We start from the raw sequence: 22386 nt of genomic DNA on the forward strand, positions 1-22386 counted from the left end.
CAGTTCTTAGCTGAATTCTTGCAAATCTGTGACACAGTCAAGACTAATGGGGTTGACCCTGAGGTCTACAGACTGATGCTATTCCCTTTTGCTGTAAGAGACAGAGCTAGAATATGGTTGGACTCTCAACCTAAAGAAAGCCTGGACTCTTGGGAAAAGCTAGTCAATGCCTTCTTGGCAAAGTTCTTTCCACCTCAAAAATTGAGTAAGCTTAGAGTGGAAGTCCAAACCTTCAGACAGAAGGATGGTGAATCCCTCTATGAAGCTTGGGAAAGATACAAACAATTGATCAGAAAGTGTCCATCTGACATGCTTTCTGAATGGAGCATCATAGGTATTTTCTATGATGGTCTATCTGAACTGTCCAAGATGTCTTTGGATAGCTCTGCTGGAGGATCTCTTCATCTGAAGAAGACGCCTACAGAAGCTCAAGAACTAATTGAAATGGTTGCAAATAACCAATTCATGTACACTTCTGAAAGGAATCCTGTGAACAATGGGACTGGTCAGAAGAAAGGAGTTCTTGAGATTGACACTCTGAACGCCATTTTGGCTCAGAATAAAATATTGACTCAACAAGTCAATTTGATTTCTCAAAGTCTGTCTGGAATGCAAAATGCACCAAGCAGTACTAAGGATGCTTCATCTAAGGAAGAAGCCTATGATCCTGAGAACCCTTCAATGGAAGAGGTGAATTACCTAGGAAAACCCTATGGAAACACCTATAATTCTTCATGGAGAAATCACCCAAATCTCTCATGGAAGAATCAAGAGAGACCTCAACAAGGTTTCAATAATAGTGGTGGAAGAAACAGGTTTAACAATGGCAAACCTTTTCCATCATCTTCTCAGCAACAGACAGAGAATCCTAAGCAGAACCCCTCTGACTTAGCAACCATGGTCTCTGATCTAATTAAAACCACTCAAAGTTTCATGAATGAAACAAGGTCCTCCATTAGAAATTTGGAGGCACAAGTGGGACAGCTGAGCAAGAAAGTTACTGAACTCCCTCCAAGTACTCTCCCAAGCAACACAGAAGAAAATCTAAAAGGAGAGTGCAAGGCCATCAATATGGCCGAATTTGGAGAGGAGGAAGAAGCAGTGAACGCCACTGAGGAAGACCTCAATGGGCGTGCACTGACATCCAGTGAGTTCCCCAATGAGGAACCATGGGAATCTGAGGCTCAAAATGAGACCATAGAAATTCCATTGGACCTACTTCTGCCTTTCATGAGCTCTAATGAGTATTCTTCCTCTGAAGAGGATGAGTATGTCACTGAAGAGCAAGTTGCTAAATACCTTGGAGCAATCATGAAGCTAAATGACAAGTTATTTGGAAATGAGACTTGGGAGAATGAACCTCCTTTGCTCACCAAAGAACTGGATGACTTGTCTAGGCAGAAATTACCTCAAAAGAGACAAGATCCTGGAAAGTTTTCCATACCTTGTACCATAGGCACCATGACCTTCAAGAAGGCTCTGTGTGACTTAGGGTCAAGTGTAAACCTCATGCCTCTCTCTGCAATGGAGAAGCTAGGGATCTTTGAGGTGCAAGCTGCAAGAATCTCACTGGAGATGGCAGACAACTCAAGAAAACAAGCTCATGGACTTGTAGAGAATGTTTTGGTAAAAGTGGAAGACCATTACATCCCTACTGATTTCATAGTCCTAGAGACTGGGAAGTGCATGGATGAATCTATCATCCTTGGCAGACCCTTCCTAGCCACAGCAAAGGCTGTGATTGATGTTGATGGAGGTGAACTGACCATTCAAGTGAATGAAGAATCCTATGTGTTTAAGGCTCAAGGATATCCCTCTGTCATCATGGAGAAGAAGCATGAAGAGCTTCTCTCAAATCAGAGACAAACAGAGCCCCCACAGTCAAACTCTAAGTTTGGTGTTGGGAGGCCACAACCAAACTCTAAGTTTGGTGTTGAACCCCCACATTCAAACTCTAAGTTTGGTGTTGGGAGGGTCCAACATTGCTCTGAGTATCTGTGAGGCTCCATGAGAGCCCTCTGTCAAGCTACTGACATTAAAGAAGCGCTTGTTGGGAGGCAACCCAATGATTATATTTTATATATTTTCTTTTGTTATTTTATGTTTTTTTGTAGGTTGATGATCATAAGAAATCACAAAATCCATTGAAAAAGCAAAAACAGAATGAAAAACAGGAAGAAAAACAGCACACCCTGGAGGAAGAACTCACTGGCGTTTAAACGCCAGTGAGGCTAGCAGTTGGGCGTTTAACGCCCAGTCTGGCACCATTCTGGGCGTTTAACGCCAGAAAGGGGCACCAGACTGGCGTTAAACGCCAGGAAAGGGCTAGAACCTGGCGTTAAACGCCAGAAATGGGCACCAGCCCGGCGTTTAACGCCAGAAATGGCTCAAAATGTGATTTTTGATGCCATTTGGTGCAGGGATGACTTTTCCTTGACACCACAGGATCTGTGGACCCCACAGGATCCCCACCAACCCCACCACTCTCTCTTCTTCTTCACCCATTCACCAATCCCCTCAATACCTCTTCACCACTCATCATCACTCCTTCATTTTCACACACCCTAAACACTACTTCTCCCCCTTTTGGCCGAACCACAAAGCCATCTCCGTCTCCTCCATTTCTTCTTCTTCTACTCTCTTCTTTCTTCTTTTGCTCGAGGACGAGCAAACCTTTTAAGTTTGGTGTGGTAAAAGCATTGCTTTTTGTTTTTCCATAACCATTTATGGCATCCAAAGCCGGTTCAACTGAGAAGGCATGACCCCAAGCCCATCACTAAGAAGAAGATGGAGCAAACAAGAGACCCCTCTCATCATGAGATCCCTGAGATACCTCAAGGGATGCACTTTCCTCCACAAGACTATTGGGAGCAACTGAACACCTCCCTAGGAGAATTAAGTTCCAACATGGGACAACTAAGGGTGGAGCACCAATAACATGCCATCCTCCTCCATGAAATTAGAGAAGATCAAAGAAACATGAGAGAGGAGCAACAAAGACAAGGAAGAGACATTGAGGAGCTCAAGCACTCCATAAAACCTTCAAGAGGAAGAACAAGCCGCCATCACTGAAGTGAACCTGTTCTTTAATCTCCTTGTTCTTTATTTTTCTGTTTTTCGAATTTTAGTGCTTATGTTATCTATGTTTGTGTCTTATGATCATTAGTGTCTTAGTGTCTATGCCTTAAAGCTATGAATATGAATCCATCACCTTTCTTAAATGAAAACTGTTTTTATCACAAAAGAACAGGAAGTACAGGATTTCAAATTCATCTTTAAAACTAGCTTAATTAGTTTGATGTGGTGACAATACTTTTTGTTTTCTGAATGTATGCTTGAACAGTGCATATGTCTTTTAAATTTGTGGTTCATGAATGTTAAAATTGTTGGCTCTTGAAAGAATGATGGAAAAGGAGACATGTTACTGAGGATCTGAAAAATCATTAAAAATGATTCTTGAAGCAAGAAAAAGCAGTGAAAACAAAAAAAAAAGGAAGGAGAAAAACGGAAAAAAAAAGGAGAAAGAGAAAAAGAAAGAAAAAGAAAGAAATAAAGTTGTGATCCAAGGCAAAAAGAGTGTGCTTAAGAACCTTGGACACCTCTAATTGGGGACTCTAGCAAAGCTGAGTCACAATCTGAAAAGGTTCACCCAATTAAGTGTCTGTGGCATGTATGTATCCGGTGGTAATACTGGAAGACAGAGTGCTTTGGGCCACAGCCAAGACTCAATAAGTAGCTGTGTTCAAGAATCATCATACTTAACTAGGAGAATCAATAACACTATCTGGATTCTGAGTTCCTAAAGAAGCCAATCATTCTGAATTTCAAAGGATAAAGTGAGATGCCAAAACTGTTCGGAGGCAAAAAGCTACTAGTCCCGCTCATCTAATTTGGAGCTTAGTTTCATTGATAATTTGGAGTCTATAGTATATTCTCTTCTTTTTATCTTATTTGATTTCAGTGCTTGGGGACAAGCAACAATTTAAGTTTGGTGTTGTGATGAGCGGATAATTTGTACGCTTTTTGGCATTGTTTTTAGTATGTTTTTAGTATGATCTAGTTAGTTTTTAGTATATTTTTATTAGTTTTTAGTTAAAATTCACTTTTCTGGACTTTACTATGAGTTTGTGTGTTTTTCTGTGATTTCAGGTATTTTCTGGCTGAAATTGAGGGATCTGAGCAAAAATCTGATCCAGAGACTCAAAAGGACTGCAGATGCTGTTGGATTCTGACCTCCCTGCACTCGAAGTGGATTTTCTGGAGCTACCAAAGCCCAATTGGCGCGCTCTCAACGGCGTTGGAAAGTAGACATCCTGGGCTTTCCAGCAATATATGATAGTCCATACTTTGCCCAAGATTTGATGGCCCAAACCGGCGTTTAAAATCACCTACAGAAATTCCAGCGTTAAACGCCGGAACTGGCACCTAAATGGGAGTTAAACGCCCAAACTGGCATAAAAGCTGGCGTTTAACTCCAAGGAGAGTCTCTACACGAAAATGCTTCATTGCTCAGCCCAAGCACACACCAAGTGGGCCCGGAAGTGGATTTCTATGTCATTTACTCATCTTTGTACACCCTAGGCTACTAGTTTTCTATAAATAGGACCTTTTACTATTGTATTTTTATCTTCGGACATCTAGTTCTTAGATCATTGGGAGGCTGGCCTCACGGCCATTCCTAGACCTTGTTCTTATGTATTTTCAACGGTGGAGTTTCTACACACCATAGATTAAGGTGTGGAGCTCTGCTGTACCTCGAGTATTAATGCAATTACTGTTGTTCTTCTATTCAATTCCGCTTGTTCTTTGTCCAAGATATCACTTGTTCTTCAACTTGATGAATGTGATGATCCGTGACACTCATTATCATTCTCACTCACGAACAAAGTGACTGACAACCACTTTTTTTCTACAAGCAACCAAGGCTCTAGTGAATATCTCTTGGATTCTTTAATCGGAATCTTCGTGGTATAGGCAGGACCTGATGGCGGCATTCAAGAGAATCCGGAAGGTCTAAACCTTGTCTGTGGTATTCTGAGTAGGATTCAATGATTGAATGACTGTGACGTGCTTCAAACTCCTGAGGGCGGGGCGTTAGTGACAGACGCAAAAGAATCACTGGATTCTATTCCGGCCTGATTGAGAACCGACAGATGGATAGCCGATGCTGTGACAGAGCATCAGGGACGTATTTCCAATGAGAGGATGGGAGGTAGCCACTGACAATGGTGAAACCCTACACGATCTTGCCATGGAAAGGAGTAAGAAGGATTGGATGAAGACAGTAGGAAAGCAGAGAGACGGAAGGGAAGGCATCTTCATACGCTTGTCTGAAGTTCCTACCAATGATATACATAAGTACCTCTATCTTTATCTTTATGTTATTTTCGTTCATCACCATTATACATTTGAGTTTGCCTGACTAAGATTTACAAGGTGACCATAGCTTGCTTCATACCAACAATCTCCATGGGATCGACCCTTACTCGCGTAAGGTATTACTTGGACGACCCAGTGCACTTGCTGGTTAGTTGTGCGAAGTTGTAGTGATCACAATTTCGTGCACCAATGATGCTTCAAGAGGAGAAGTTGCTCAAGGGATTCGAGAGTCTTAAAATTGGTGCTCGAGAAGTATCCGGAACTTTATGTTTGAGCCGATTAGAAATCTCAAGTGACTTTAAGTCCGAACTCCTAAAGGCTCATCAAAATGATGAAGTGTTATGGAAAGTGTTACCGGCCATTGAGCAAGAAAAACAGTGGAGAGTGTCGGAAGAAAAAGATGGGTTATGGAAATTCAAGGGTAGGATCATTGTGCCGGATGATGGCACTTTGAGGCAAGATATCTTAAAGGAGGCACACAAAAGCGGATTCTCCATTCACCCGGGAAGTACTAAGATGTACCATGATTTGAAGGCGATGTTTTGGTGGCCGGGTATGAAGAATGATGTGGCGGAATATGTTTCAAAGTGCTTAACTTGTCAAAAGGTAAAGATTGAACATCAAAGACCTTCTGGGATGTTGCAACCTTTAGAGATTCCGCAATGGAAGTGGGAAAGTATTGCAATGGACTTTGTGTCAGGATTGCCAAGGACTAGGGCTGGTTTTGATGCTATTTGGGTGATTGTGGACCGACTGACGAAGTCAGCTCACTTTTTGCCCATTCGTATGACTTACACCCTTGAGGAGCTAGCACAGTTATACATAAAGGAGATTGTGAGACTCCATGGTGTACCTGCTACTATAATTTCTGATAGAGATCCTCGTTTCACTTCAAGGTTTTGGGGTGCATTTCAGAAGGCTTTTGGAACCCGATTAAGCTTGAGCACGGCTTACCATCCTCAAACAGATGGTCAATCTGAGAGGACGATCCAAACACTAGAGGATATGTTGAGAGCTTGTGTTTTGGACCAACCGGCGAGTTGGGATCGGTATATGCCATTGGTGGAGTTTGCATACAATAATAGTTATCATGCGAGCATCGGAATGGCTCCGTATGAGGCCTTGTATGGGAGAAAATGTCAATCTCCACTATGTTGGTATGAAGCTGGAGAGAAAAGCTTGTTGGGGCCAGAAATGATAGCTGAGACTACTGAACAAGTCAAGAAAATCCGAGATAGGATGTTTACGGCACAGAGTCGTCAAAAGAGTTACGCCGATCAAAGGCGAAAGCCCTTAGAATTTGAGGAAGGGGACCATGTCTTCCTTAAGGTTACTCCGACTACAAGAGTAGGTAGGGCGATTAAGACAAAGAAGTTGAATCCTCGATACATTGGTCCATTTCAGATCCTAGAGAGGATTGGACCGGTGGCGTATCGAATGGCTCTACCACCTTATCTTTCGAACCTGCACGACGTGTTTCACGTGTCGCAGCTTCGGAAGTACACTCCTGATACTAGCCATGTGTTGGAACCCGAATCGGTTCAGTTAAGGGAAGATTTGACGCTTCCAGTGGCTCCAGTCAGAATTGATGATACTAGTATTAAACGGTTGCGTGGAAAAGATGTTTCACTAGTCAAAGTGGCATGGAGTCGAGGCGGTGTTGAGGAACACACTTGGGAACTTGAGTCGGAGATGCGAACGGACTATCCGCATTTATTCTCAGGTAATTGCATTTGAATTTTGTGGGCAAAATTCCCAATTAGGTAGGTAGAATGTAAAACCCGGTTAATTAACGGCTAATTAACCCATAAATGAGAATTTATTCTAGAAAGCCTAAAATGTGATTTTTATGGCTAAATGTGATAGAGGAGACTGAGACGAGAATTGCGGTACCAATTTTATAGAATTCGGACCAAGATTGGACCGAACGGGCCAAACCGGGCCAACCGGACCCAAAGTGGGCCCTTGGCCCAACTAAACTAAACCAAAACCCTAGTTTTCAGCACTCTCTCTCCTCACTTGTTACACACACACGCTGAATTAGAGGGAAGGGGGGAGAAGAACACTCTCTCAAACTTCTATCTCTCACTTGATCTTCAAACCACCATAACTTTTGATCTAGAGCTCCGATTGCCGCTCTGTTTGCGGCCACGCGTTCACCGCGAAGAGCTCTACAAAACCCATACAATTAATCTTGAGGTAAGTGGTGTGCGAAATTGTGAACAATACTTTTTCACAACTCAAATAATCCCCGGTAATGGCTCCAAGAACTTGGTGGCTCAATACCATGGCATTACACAACTTCGCACAACTAACCAGCAAGTGCACTGGGTCGTCCAAGTAATAAACCTTACGTGAGTAAGGGTCGATCCCACGGAGATTGTTAGTATTGAAGCAAGCTATGGTCATCTTGTAAATCTTAGTCAGGCAAACTCAGATGTATATGGTGATGAACGAAAATAACATAAAAGATAAGGATAGTGATACTTATGTATATCATTGGTGTAAGAGCTTCAGACAAGTGTATGAAGATGCCTTCCCTTCCGTCTCTCTGCTTTCCTAATGCCTTCATCCAATCCTTTCTTACTCCTTTCCATGGCAAGCTCGTGTAAGGTTTCACTGTTGTCAGCAGCTACCTCCCATCCGCGCAGTGAAAGCTAATGCACACACTCTGTCACAGTGCTGCCAATCACCGGTTTGGTTCCCTCCCCTACCGGAATAGAATAACTCTTTTGCGTCTGTCACTAACGCCCAGTAGGTTACAGGTTTGAAGCACGTCACAGTCATTCAATCATTGAATCCTACTCAGAATACCACAGACAAGGTTTAGACCTTCCAGATTCTCTTGAATGCCGCCATCAGGTCCTGCCTATACCACGAAGATTCCGAAGAATCCAAGAGATATTCACTAAGCCTCAGATGCTTGTAGAACAAGAATGGTTGTCAGTCACCTTGTTCATGGGTGAGAATGGTGATGGGCGTCAATCATCACCTTCATCATGTTGAAGAACAAGTGATATCTTGGATAAAGAACAAGCGGAATTGAATGGAAGAACAATAGTAATTGCGTTAATACTCGAGGTACAGCAGAGCTCCACACCTTAATCTATGGTGTGTAGAAACTCCACCGTTGAAAATACATAAGCATAAGGTCTAGGCATGGCCGAATGGCCAGCCTCCCAATGATCTAAGATAGCATAAAACTCAAAGATAGCTACCAAGATCCTAGATGTTCCTATACAATAGTAAAAGGTCCTACTTATAGAAAACTAGTACATAGATGAGTAAATGACATAAAAATCCACTTCCGGGCCCACTTGGTGTGTGCTTGGGCTGAGCAATGAAGAAATTTCGTGTAGAGACTCTCCTTGGAGTTAAACGCCAGCTTTAGTGCCAGTTTGGGCGTTTAACTCCCATTTGGGTGCCAGTTCCAGCGTTTAACGCTGGGATTTCTTGAGGTGACTTTGAACGCCGGTTTGGGCCATCAAATCTTGGGCAAAGTATGGACTATCATATATTGCTGGAAAGCCCAGGATGTCTACTTTCCAACGCCGTTGAGAGCGCGCCAATTGGGCTTCTGTAGCTCCAGAAAATCCGCTTCGAGTGCAGGGAGGTCAGAATCCAACAGCATCTGCAGTCCTTTTTGGTCTCTGGATCAGATTTTTGCTCAGGTCCCTCAATTTCAGCCAGAAAATACCTGAAATCACAGAAAAACACACAAACTCATAGTAAAGTCCAGAAAAGTGAATTTTAACTAAAAACTAATAAAAATATACTAAAAACTAACTAGATCATATCAAAAACATACTAAAAACAATGCCAAAAAGTATACAAATCATCCGCTCATCACAACACCAAACTTAAATTGTTGCTTGTCCCCAAGCAACTGAAAATCAAATAAGATAAAAGGAAGAGAATATGCAATGAATTCCAAAAACATCTGTGAAGATCAGTATTAATTAGATGAGCGGGGCTTTTAACTTTTTGCCTCTGAACAGTTTTGGCATCTCAATCTATCCTTTGAAATTCAGAATGGTTGGCTTCTTTAGGAACTTAGAATCCAGATAGTGTTACTGATTCTCCTAGTAAAGTATGATGATTCTTGAACATAGCTATTTATTGAGTCTTGGCTGTGGCCCAAAGCACTCTGTCTTTCCAGTATTACCACCGGATACATACATGCCACAGACACATAATTGGGTGAACCTTTTCAGATTGTGACTTAGCTTTGCTAAAGTCCCCAATTAGAGGTGTCCAGGGTTCTTAAGCACACTCTTATTATTATTATTTTTTTTCGTTTTTTTTTTTTTTGAATAGCAATGCTTTTTCTTGCTTCAAGAATCATTTTATTGATTTTTCAGATCCTCAATAACATGTCTCCTTTTTCATCATTCTTTCAAGAGCCAACATTCATGAACCACAAATTCAAGATACATATGCACTGTTTAAGCATACATTCAGAGAATAAAAATATTGCCACCACATCAAAATAATTAAACTATTATAAAATTCAAAATTCATGCAATTCTTCCTTTTTCAATTAAGCACATTTTTATTCAAGAAAGGTGATGGATTCATTGGACATTCATAACTTTAAGGCATAGACACTAAGACACTAATGATCATAAGACACAAACATGGACAAACATAAAGCATAAAAATCGAAAAACAGAAGAATAAAGAACAAGGAAATCAAGGAATGGGTCCACCTCAGTGATGGCGGCTCTTCCTTGCTTTTGAAGGTCCTATGGAGTGCTTGAGCTCCTCAATGTCTCTTCCTTGCCTTTGTTGCTCCTCTCTCATGATTCTTTGTTCTTCTCTAATTTCATGGAGGAGAATGGAGTGTTCTTGGTGCTCCACCCTTAGTTGTCCCATATTGGAACTCAACTCTCCTAGGGAGGTGTTTAGTTGCCCCCAATAGTCTTGTGGAGGAAAATTCATCCCTTGAGGAATCTCAGGGATCTCATGATGAGTGGGATCTCTTGTGTACTCCATCCTTTTCTTAGTGATGGGCTTGTCCTCATCAATGGTGATGTCTCCCTCTATGTCAACTCCCACTGAATAACAGAGGTGACAAATGAGGTGAGGAAAGGCTAACCTTGCCAAAGTGGAGGTCTTGTCCGCCACCCTATAGAGTTCTTGGGCTATAACCTCATGAACTTCTATTTCTTCTCCAATCATGATGCTATGGATCATGATGGCCCGGTCTATGGTAACTTCGGACCGGTTACTAGTGGGAATGATTGAGCGTTGTATGAATCTAACCATCCTCTAGCCACGGGTTTGAGGTCATGCCTTCTCAATTGGACCGGCTTTCCTCTTGAATCTTGCTTCCATTGTGCGCCCTCTTCACATATGACTGTGAGGACTTGGTCCAACCTTTGATCAAAGTTGACCCTTCTAGTGTAAGGATGCTCATCTCCTTGCATCATAGGCAAGTTAAACGCCACCCTCACACTTTCCGGACTAAAATCCAAGTATTTCCCCCGAACCATAGTAAGATAATTCTTTGGATCCGGGTTCACACTTTGGTCATGGTTCTTGGTGATCCATGCATTGGCATAGAACTCTTGAACCATCAAGATTCCGACTTGTTGAATGGGGTTGGTAAGTACTTCCCAACCTCTTCTTCGGATCTCATGGCGGATCTCCGGATATTCACCCTTTTTGAGTGAAAAGGGGACTTCGGGGATCACCTTCTTCAAGGCCACAACTTCATAGAAGTGGTCTTGATGCACCCTTGAGAGGAATCTATCCATCTCCCATGACTCGGAGGTGGAAGCCTTTGCCTTCCCTTTCCTCTTTCTAGAGGTTTCTCCGGCCTTGGATGCCATAAATGGTTATGGAAAAACGAAAAAAGCAACGCTTTCACCACACCAAACTTAAAATGTTTGCTCGTCCTCGAGCAAAAGAAGAAAGAAGAGAGTAGAAGAAGAAGAAATGAGGAAGAGGGAGATGGTGGTGTATTCGGCCAAGGAGGTGGAGAAGTGGTGTTTAGCTAGTGGAAAATGAAGGGGTAAAGAGGGGTTTATATAGGAAAGAGGGGGATGAGGGTTCGGCCATTTGAGGGTGGGTTTGGGAGGGAAAGTGGTTTGAATTTGAAGGGTGAGGTTGGTGGGGTTTTATGAATGATGGATGTGAGTGGTGAAGAGAAAGATGGGATTTGATAGGTGAGGGGTTTTTTTTTGGGGAAGAGGTGTTGAGGTGATTGGTGAATGGGGGGAGAAGAGAGAGAGTGATGGTGGGGTCCTGTGGGGTCCACAGATCCTGTGGTGTCAAGGAAAAGGCATCCTTGCACCAAATGGCATCAAAATCCACGTTTTGAGCCTTTTCTGGCGTTAAACGCCGGGCTGGTGCCCATTCCTGGCGTTTAACGCCAGGTTGTTGCCCTTTACTGGCGTTTAACGCCAGTCTGGTGCCCCTTTCTGGTGTTAAACGCCCAGAATGGTGCCAGACTGGGCGTTAAACGCCCAACAACTAGCATTACTGGCGTTTGAACGCCAGTTTCTTCTCCTCCAGGGTGTGCTGTTTTTCTTCCTGTTTTTCATTTTGTTTTTGCTTTTTTTCATTATTTTTGTGACTTCTTATGATCATCAACCTACAAAAAAAAAATAAAATAACAAAAGAAAATAATTAATTATAAAATATTGGGTTGCCTCCCAACAAGCGCTTCTTTACTGTCATTAGCTTGACAGAGGACTCTCATGGAGCCTCAGAGATGCTCAGAACCGTGTTGGAACTTCCCAACACCAAACTTAGAGTTTGAATGTGGGGGTTCAACACCAAACTTAGAGTTTGATTGTGGCCTCCCAACACCAAACTTAGAGTCTGACTGTGGGGGCTCTGTTTGGCTCTGTTTTGAGAGAAGCTCTTCATGCTTCTTCTCCATGATGACAGAGGGATATCCTTGGGCCTTAAACACCAAGGATTCTTCATTCACTTGAATGATCAACTCTCCTCTATCAACATCAATCACAGCTTTTGCTGTGGCTAGGAAGGGTCTGCCAAGGATGATGGATTCATCCATGCACTTCCCAGTCTCTAGGACTATGAAATCAGTAGGAATGTAATGGTCTTCAACCTTAACCAGAACATCCTCTACAAGTCCATAGGCTTGTTTTCTTGAGTTGTCTGCCATCTCTAGTGAGATTTTTGCAGCTTGCACCTCAAAGATCCCTAATTTCTCCATTACAGAGAGGGCATGAGGTTTACACTTGACCCCAAGTCACACAAGGCCTTCTTGAAGGTCATGGTGCCTATGGTACAAGGTATAGAAAACTTCCCAGGATCTTGCCTCTTTTGAGGCAATTGCTGCCTAGACAAGTTATCCAGTTCTTTGGTGAGCAAAAGGGGTTCATCCTCCCAAGTCTCATTTCCAAATAACCTGTCATTTAGCTTCATGATTGCTCCAAGGTATTTAGCAACTTGCTCTTCAGTGACATACTCATCCTCTTCAGAGGAAGAATACTCATCAGAGCTCATGAAAGGCAGTAGTAAGTCCAAGGGAATCTCTATGGTCTCAGTTTGAGCCTCAGATTCCCAAGGTTCCTCATTGGGGAACTCATTGGAGGCCAGTGGACGTCCAGTGAGGCCTTCCTCAGTGGCGTTCACTGCCTCTTCTTCCTCCCAGAATTCGGCCATATTTATGGCTTTGCACTCTCCTTTTGGATTTTCTTCAGTGTTACTTGGGAGAGTGCTTGGGGGAAGTTCAGTAATTTTCTTGCTCAGCTGACCCACTTGTCCTTCCAAATTCCTAATGGAGGATCTAGTTTCAGTCATGAAACTTTGAGTGGTTTTGATTAGATCAGAGACCATGGTTGCTAAGTCAGAGGTATTCTGCTTAGAGCTCTCTGTCTGTTGCTGAGAAGATGATGGAAAAGGTTTACCATTGTTAAACCTGTTTCTTCCACCATTATTATTGAAACCTTGTTGAGGTCTCTCTTGATTCTTCCATGAGAGATTTGGGTGATTTCTCCATGAAGAATTATAGGTGTTACCATAGGGTTCTCCCAGGTAATTTACCTCTTCCACTGAAGGGTTCTCAGGATCATAAGCTTCTTCCTCAGATGAAGCATCCTTAGTACTGTTTGGTGCATTTTGCATTCCAGACAGACCTTGAGAAATCAGATTGACTTGTTGAGTCAATATCTTGTTCTGAGCCAATATGGCATTCAGAGTGTCAATCTCAAGAACTCCTTTCTTCTGACTAGTCCCATTGTTCACAGGATTCCTTTCAGAAGTGTACATGAATTGGTCATTTGCAACCATTTCAATCAATTCTTGAGCTTCTGCAGGCGTCTTCTTCAGATGAAGAGATCCTCCAGCAGAGCTATCCAAAGACATCTTGGATAGTTCAGAGAGACCATCATAGAAAATACCTATGATGCTCCATTCAGAAAGCATGTCTGAGGGACATCTTCTGATTAATTGTTTGTATCTTTCCCAAGCTTCATAGAGGGATTCTCCATCCTTCTGTCTGAAGGTTTGGACTTCCACTCTAAGCTTACTCCATCTTTGTGGTGGAAAGAACTTTGCCAAGAAGGCATTGACTAGCTTTTCCCAAGAGTCCAGGCTTTCTTTAGGTTGAGAATCCAACCATATTCTAGCTCTGTCTCTTACAGCAAAAGGGAATAGCATCAGTCTATAGACCTCAGGGTTAACCCCATTAGTCTTGACTGTGTCACAGATTTGCAAGAACTCAGCTAAAAACTGATGAGGATCTTCCATTGGAAGTCCATGAAACTTGCAATTCTGTTGCATTAGAGAAACTAATTGAGGCTTAAGCTCAAAGTTGTTTGCTCCAATGGCAGGGATAGAGATGCTTCTCCCATAGAAATCAGGAGTAGGTGCAGTAAAGTCACCAAGCACCTTCCTTGCATTGTTGGCATTGTTGTTGTTTTCGGCTGCCATTTGTTCTTCTTCCTTGAAGAATTCGGTCAGGTGCTCTAAAGAGAGTTGTGCTTTGGCTTCTCTTAGCTTTCTCTTCAAGGTCCTTTCAGGTTCAGGATCAGCCTCAACAAGAATGCCTTTGTCTTTGCTCCTGCTCATAAGAAAGAGAAGAGAACAAGAAAATGTGGAATCCTCTATGTCAAAGTATAGAGATTCCTTGAGGTGTCAGAGGAAAAGAGAAATAGAAAGAAGAAGGAGAAGGAGAATTTGAACTTTACTTAGATAAGGTTCGAATTGTGCATTAAGAAGGAGTGGTACTCCATAAACAAAAGGATGTGAGAAGGAGGGAAGTAATTTTTCGAAAATTAATTAAAAGATTTTGAAAACATTTTGAAAAACACTAGTTGATTTTCGAAAATCAAAGTGGAAAAGAAATCAAGTGATTTTTGAAAAAGATTTTAAAATTAGAAATTAAAAAGATTTGATTGAAAACTATTTTGAAAAAGATGTGGTTAAGAAGATATGATTGAAAAGTTATGGTTTTAAAAAGATGTGATTGAGAAGATATGATTTGAAAACAATTTTAAAAGATGTGATTTGAAAACATTTTGAAAAGATATGATTTTAAAAATTAATGACTTGCCTAACAAGAAAAGATATGATTCAAATATAAAACCTTCCTCAACAGAAAAGGCAACAATTTTGAGATGTTCAATCAAATCATTAATTGTTAGTAAGTATCTTTTAAAAAGGAAAGAAATTGATTTTGAAAACATTTGATTGAAAAGATTTGATTTGAAAAAGATTTGATTTTGAAAAACTAAAAAAATTGATTTGAAAACAAAATCTTCCTCCTAGCACCATCCTGGCGTTAAACGCCCAGAATGGTATACATTCTGGCGTTTAACGCCCAAAATGCACCCTTTTTGGGCGTTAAACGCCCAACCAGGTACCCTGGCTGGCGTTTAAACGCCAGTCTGCCTTCTTCACTGGGCATTTTTGAATGCTCAGCTTTTTCTGTGTAATTCCTCTGCAGTATGTTCTGAATCTTCAATTCTTTGTATCATTGACTTGAAAAGACACAAATTAAAAATATTTTTGGATTTTTAATAATCAAAATGCAAAATGAATCAATTAACAATGCATGCAAGACACCAAACTTAGCAGTTTGTATACTGCTGACACTAACAATATGAAAATGCATATGAGACACACAAAATACTTCAAGTCAATAGAATTCAAAGATCAAAACAAAGAAATATATGCATGGATTCGAAAATTATAACAAAAACATGCATTTGACACCAAACTTAGGATGAGACACTGAACTTAAGCAAGAAACATCAAATATTTTTGGTCTTTTTGATTTTGTAATTTTTTTTGTGTTTTTCGAAAATTAAGTAGGAAAAGGTATCAAAGTTCTTAATGAGAATTCCAGGAATCAGTGCAATGCTAGTCTAAGACTCCGGTCCAGGAATTAGACATGGCTTCACAGCCAGCCAAGCTTTCAAAGAAAGCTTCGGTCCAAAACACTAGACATGGCCAGAGGCCAGCCAAGCCTTAGCAAATCACTGCTCCAAAAGCAAGATTGATAAGAAATCAACAAGTTCTTGTGGTGATAAGTTGAAACCTCGGTCCAATGAGATTAGACATGGCTTCTCAGCCAGCCAGATTTCAACAAATCATCATGAAACTCTAGAATTCATCTTCAAGAATTTCGAAAAAAAATAATACCTGATCTAAGCAACAAGATGAACCGTCAGTTGTCCAGCCTAAACAATCCCGGGCAATAACACCAAAAACTTGATGTTGTTGCCGGATCTTGGCACTGATGTTACCAAAAGCTTGCTCAAAACTTGAACAATCCCCGGCAACGGCGCCAAAAACTTGGTGCGCGAAATTGTGAACAATACTTTTTCACAACTCAAATAATCCCCGGTAATGGCTCCAAGAACTTGGTGGCTCAATACCATGGCATTACACAACTTCGCACAACTAACCAGCAAGTGCACTGGGTCGTCCAAGTAATAAACCTTACGTGAGTAAGGGTCGATCCCACGGAGATTGTTAGTATTGAAGCAAGCTATGGTCATCTTGTAAATCTTAGTCAGGCAAACTCAGATGTATATGGTGATGAACGAAAATAACATAAAAGATAAGGATAGTGATACTTATGTATATCATTGGTGTAAGAGCTTCAGACAAGTGTATGAAGATGCCTTCCCTTCCGTCTCTCTGCTTTCCTAATGCCTTCATCCAATCCTTTCTTACTCCTTTCCATGGCAAGCTCGTGTAAGGTTTCACTGTTGTCAGCAGCTACCTCCCATCCGCGCAGTGAAAGCTAATGCACACACTCTGTCACAGTGCTGCCAATCACCGGTTTGGTTCCCTCCCCTACCGGAATAGAATAACTCTTTTGCGTCTGTCACTAACGCCCAGTAGGTTACAGGTTTGAAGCACGTCACAGTCATTCAATCATTGAATCCTACTCAGAATACCACAGACAAGGTTTAGACCTTCCGGATTCTCTTGAATGCCGCCATCAGGTCCTGCCTATACCACGAAGATTCCGAAGAATCCAAGAGATATTCACTAAGCCTCAGATGCTTGTAGAACAAGAATGGTTGTCAGTCACCTTGTTCATGGGTGAGAATGGTGATGGGCGTCAATCATCACCTTCATCATGTTGAAGAACAAGTGATATCTTGGATAAAGAACAAGCGGAATTGAATGGAAGAACAATAGTAATTGCGTTAATACTCGAGGTACAGCAGAGCTCCACACCTTAATCTATGGTGTGTAGAAACTCCACCGTTGAAAATACATAAGCATAAGGTCTAGGCATGGCCGAATGGCCAGCCTCCCAATGATCTAAGATAGCATAAAACTCAAAGATAGCTACCAAGATCCTAGATGTTCCTATACAATAGTAAAAGGTCCTACTTATAGAAAACTAGTACATAGATGAGTAAATGACATAAAAATCCACTTCCGGGCCCACTTGGTGTGTGCTTGGGCTGAGCAATGAAGAAATTTCGTGTAGAGACTCTCCTTGGAGTTAAACGCCAGCTTTAGTGCCAGTTTGGGCGTTTAACTCCCATTTGGGTGCCAGTTCCAGCGTTTAACGCTGGGATTTCTTGAGGTGACTTTGAACGCCGGTTTGGGCCATCAAATCTTGGGCAAAGTATGGACTATCATATATTGCTGGAAAGCCCAGGATGTCTACTTTCCAACGCCGTTGAGAGCGCGCCAATTGGGCTTCTGTAGCTCCAGAAAATCCGCTTCGAGTGCAGGGAGGTCAGAATCCAACAGCATCTGCAGTCCTTTTTGGTCTCTGGATCAGATTTTTGCTCAGGTCCCTCAATTTCAGCCAGAAAATACCTGAAATCATAGAAAAACACACAAACTCATAGTAAAGTCCAGAAAAGTGAATTTTAACTAAAAACTAATAAAAATATACTAAAAACTAACTAGATCATATCAAAAACATACTAAAAACAATGCCAAAAAGTATACAAATCATCCGCTCATCAGTAAGCCACGTTTTTCTCTTCGAAATTCCAGCCTTGTTTTCGAGTTTTATGAGCAAAAATGTTGAGATTTTGGGTTCTTTGATGTTATAGGACCCAACTCTCTTGAAGGAGAAGGTTAATCTTGTCTCCTTGGACCTTGGATGTGGTAAGACTCTCAACCCTAGTGTAATTTGTAATTTTATGATGTTTGGGTTTTGAGATGTTGTGTATGGGTATGATGGTTGTGGCTTAGGTTGTGTATGTGTGGATATTGGAGCTTGATTGGTGACTTTGAAAAGCTTGGAAAGGGTTTGGTGGTGAAAAATATGTTCTTAGAGGTGTTGAGGCCTTGAGAGCTGGTGGATAAGTGGTTTGGAAGTGTTCCGGGGGAGCTTGGGAAATTCGGCTAAGGTATGGTTTCGGTTTCCCGTATCTAATATGTAATGTGGTAGGAAATACTTAGGCTAGAGGCCCTAAGATAGGCATTGAATTGTTGATGTTGTTGAATGATTGAGATATATGATGTGGTCATATATGCGATGATGATTATTGATGCCTTGGTGGTATGATGTATGAGAAATATGCATGTTGTGATATATGCTTGATGATTGGTTATGGTTGAATTGTGGGTTGAACCATGTTGATGGTGAGTATGATGTTGATTGTATACAATAATGATTTATTGGAATTGGTGTTGTTGAGAATTGGCATGAGGAATAGTATATGATATGTCAATGTGTTTGAGTTTGAGCCACTTGGGTGAAGTGGGGTAAAATGATGAGATAGTGATTTTGGTAAATTGTGGTAATGTGTCAATATGTGAGTTGAGGAGGCTTGATGTTGAAATTGATGTATTTGATTGATTTCAAAGGAAAGGGATGAAAATGGCATGTTTTGATTGGTTTTGAAAAGAGTTGGAAATGGCTTGTTTTGAAAATGGCACTTTGTGGTTTTGTATGAAAATATGGTTTTTGGGCACACTTTGGCGGGTCATAACTTGGACTACGGATCTCCGTTTTGTACCAAATTCGTTTAGAAATGAAATTGGATCCGGGATGTCTATGCCGTTCAAAGAACGGGTGAAAAACGATTTGAAATGAGGAAGTTATGTCCGTTGGAAGATTGGGGTTTAAATCTGTGAATTCTGCAGCTTTAAACTTAGAAAATTTTTAGCAGAATGACCCCTTCCGCGTGGGCGCACTTGGCGCGTACGCGCCGATATTCCAGAAAACGCCATCCACGTGTGCGCGTGGTGTGCGCGGGCGCGCCGATGGTGCTGCACCCAATGCCCAGCCATTTTACAGAGAGTTATGCCAGAACTGTGCCAGTGTTGTGCCTGGGGCACGAGAACACCCGCGCGTATGCGTGGTTGACGCGTGCGCGTCGATTGGCAAATTTGTAATCCACGCGTTAGCGTGCATGACGCTTGCGCGTCGATGAGTTTTTGAGGCCATCCACGCGTGCGCGTGGAGTGCGCGTACGCGTGGCCCTGTTTTCGTCCCAAAGTTGATTTTTGAGTTTTAAAAGCCAAATCTCATACTTCTAAGCCTCCGATCTCACCATTTATGTCTTAAATCATTATGACATGCCTAGCTATTAGAAAGGGGCTAGTGAATGAGATAACTTGCGAGTGAAGCAAGGGAAAAAAATGAATGATCAATGAGGATCAAGATGATTATGTGAGATGCGGAGGATGGTGGCGGAAGTGCTTGTTATGCCAGGGGCCGAAAGGCTGTAATTGTTAATGAAATGGCTGGTTATGGATTTAACCGTGAGCCGGAATAGCTGTGAATGCTATGAATATTGGCTGGTTATGGATTTAACCGTGAGCCGGAATAGCTGTGTATGCTATGAATATTGGCTGGTTCTGGACTGAACCGTGAGCCGGATGGCTGATATGGATGTTGATCCATGGATGAGAATTCATACATGTTGATGCTGAATTATTGATAATTGTGAATTGCACTTCCACTATCAGAGATACGGGTTTCCCTGGGTAGTAGCAGTGGCTAGCCACCACGTGCTCCAGGTTGAGACTTGATACTCTGTTGACCCTATGTCGTAAGTGTGGCCGGGCACTGTGAAAGACCCGGATGAGCTCGCCCCCGAAACATTCACCAGTGAGGGTGATGGATATGGATCATGTTTATGATCAAGTTTATAACGAGTATAACTCGAGTTGGGGATGCGCGACAGAGGGACAGTCCAATGGTTAGCGACCAGGGCTTGTCGGGTTGGCTCTATAACCGACAAGATGATATCATCGGCCACTAGGGACAGGCATTCATCATATGCATACTATGTGAATTGTTTGAGATTGCCTATTTGACTGCATATTACTTGCTAATTGTCTAAATGTCTTAACTGCTCCTATTTGTATATTCTTTGTCTGATATAACTGTGTTTGCTATAATATACTCCTGCTGGTGGTTGGGAGGTTTGAAGGAATTGGAAAGGGAAGTATTAGTTAGACTGAAGAATCTTTGGTCAGATGCCCTTATATGGTTTAGCTTGTTTATAAGCTTTGAATTATCTGGAGGAAGTACTAGGATTGCCTTCGGCTTTCCTCTATTTATTATGTATTATATATGTGGAAGCTGTTACCATGCTGGGGACCTCTGGTTCTCACCCATGCGGATTTTGTGGTTTTCAGATGCAGGACGTGAGGTTTCCCGCTGAGGCATGCTGGAGACTTCTAGATTTGCGAAGATCCTTTGTTCTCGGGACTATATTTTGGTTTATATGTTTTGCTTAGATACCTTTATCTCCATTAAATAATACAAACTGTGATGACTCCTCTTATGGGAGATTTTGGAGAATAGGTTTTATGTATTTGTGTCCCTTTGGGTTTCCTTTGGGGTTTTTCTTATTTTATCATATGTATATATTGCTATGCTCGGACCGGTTATCTTCGCAGCCGGATCTTGAGTCTTGATATTCTTGTTTTTGACACTCCCTTGTATATATATAATCTCGCGTTGGTTACCCTTGTTCGTTACGTTATCGATCGGAGTGTTGCGCTTTTAAGTTGCGATTTTTGTTTACCCCTTTTTTCTACAAAGGCTCCTAGTTATAATCAATCATTCATACTACTATACGTACTAAATTTTTATTTTAGAGGTCGTAATACCTTGCCATCTCTGAATTATGACTTAAGCATAAGTCTCTGTATGGTAGGGTGTTACAGATAAAATATCATACCTTTATAGATGAGATAAAATGGGTCGGTTACGTTTCTATCGATCATCTAAATTGAAGAGCAATTAATAGGTTTTAACAAGTGATAATGTCTGATTGTAACGTATAACGCCGAGTTATAACGTAAAGTGCCGAGTTTTGGTGCATAATGCCGAGTTATTGTATATAATGCCGAATTATGACATTGGATTTGTAACGGCCGTATCAGTTGTAATTCATCATATGTGAATATGAATATGAAGGAAGAGGAGGAGAAATTATTCATGGATTTATAACAGCAATGTGAATAATATCAATTTGCCAATTATCCCATCAAATTAAGTTATGCATGTCCTAATACAAGAATTTATTATTGTTTTTACTTATTTTGATAGTGTTGTTTAAAAACTGTATTCCTACACCTCATTATTAGCTTCAAACCCCAGCGCATTAAATTTTAATTTTTAAAATATAAATATAATTATTAGTGTTTTTTTCCAAAAAAAAATATTGAAATAAGAAAGTATGTTATCTATATATTGGTTTTCTTTATTTATTTATATATTATTTCTTTAATGTTTAACTTGCTTTTATCTATATGTCAACAAAAAAATTATGCTTTGAATATTACAATCCATGGATACTGTAATTAAGTAAGAGATAATAAATGGTTAAAAAACATAAAACAAATTGATGTTTAATTATATGGGTATTCAATTATTCGTAATTTTTTTTTAATAAATTTGAATAAAGGATACCACTCTTGACAAAGAAAAGGTTGGTCCATCTTTTTTTTTATTTACGCATCCTATTTTTCCTATTTTTTTTTTGAAGGGGGGAGGGGGTTGCTAACTCAATGGTAGAGTACTCGGCTTTTAAGTGCGACTCCATTTTTTACACATTTTTATGAAGCAATTGTTTCATTCATAACCTCGGTAGGGTTTGTAAGACCACGACTGATCCAGAAAGGAATGAATGAAAAAAGCCGCATGTCGTATCAATAGCGAATTCTAAAAGGATCTCATTCTTATTGGATCGGACCATTTTTTTGTTTGAATTCGTGAACAAAATCAGTTGGGTTTAAGTAATAAAGGGATAGAACTTGGCAACTCCAATTATAGAGAAACAAAAAGCAACGAGCTTTCATTCTTTTTAATCGAATGATTACCCCATCTAATTGGACGTTAAAAATATATTAGTGCTTGATGCGGGAAAAGCTTTTCCCATGAATGGATTATTTATTTTTGTTATGAGTCCTAATTATTAGCTATTCTCCATTACGGGGTGGCGATCAATGTGTAGAAGAAAGAGTATATTGATAAAGATATTCTTTTTTTCCAAAATCAAAAGAGCGATTAGGCTGATAAAATAAAGGATTTCTAACTAGCTTGTTATCCTAGAGAATACTATTCGAAATAAAAAAGAAATG

General features: G+C 40.9%; 2 non-coding genes across 2 annotated transcripts; one reads left to right on the plus strand and one right to left on the minus strand.

Moving 5' to 3' along the window:
- Positions 1–207: 207 nt before the first annotated feature.
- On the minus strand, positions 208–311 carry LOC130958512 (small nucleolar RNA R71). The gene has a single exon (XR_009077629.1). It is a non-coding gene; the product is annotated as a small nucleolar RNA R71 (small nucleolar RNA).
- A 13465-nt stretch (positions 312–13776) lies between these two features.
- LOC130959059 (small nucleolar RNA R71) lies at positions 13777–13884 on the plus strand. The gene has a single exon (XR_009078155.1). It is a non-coding gene; the product is annotated as a small nucleolar RNA R71 (small nucleolar RNA).
- The last annotated feature ends 8502 nt before the right edge of the window (positions 13885–22386 follow it).

This window comes from Arachis stenosperma, chromosome 10, assembly GCF_014773155.1.
Source record: "Arachis stenosperma cultivar V10309 chromosome 10, arast.V10309.gnm1.PFL2, whole genome shotgun sequence".
Lineage (NCBI taxonomy): Eukaryota > Viridiplantae > Streptophyta > Magnoliopsida > Fabales > Fabaceae > Arachis > Arachis stenosperma.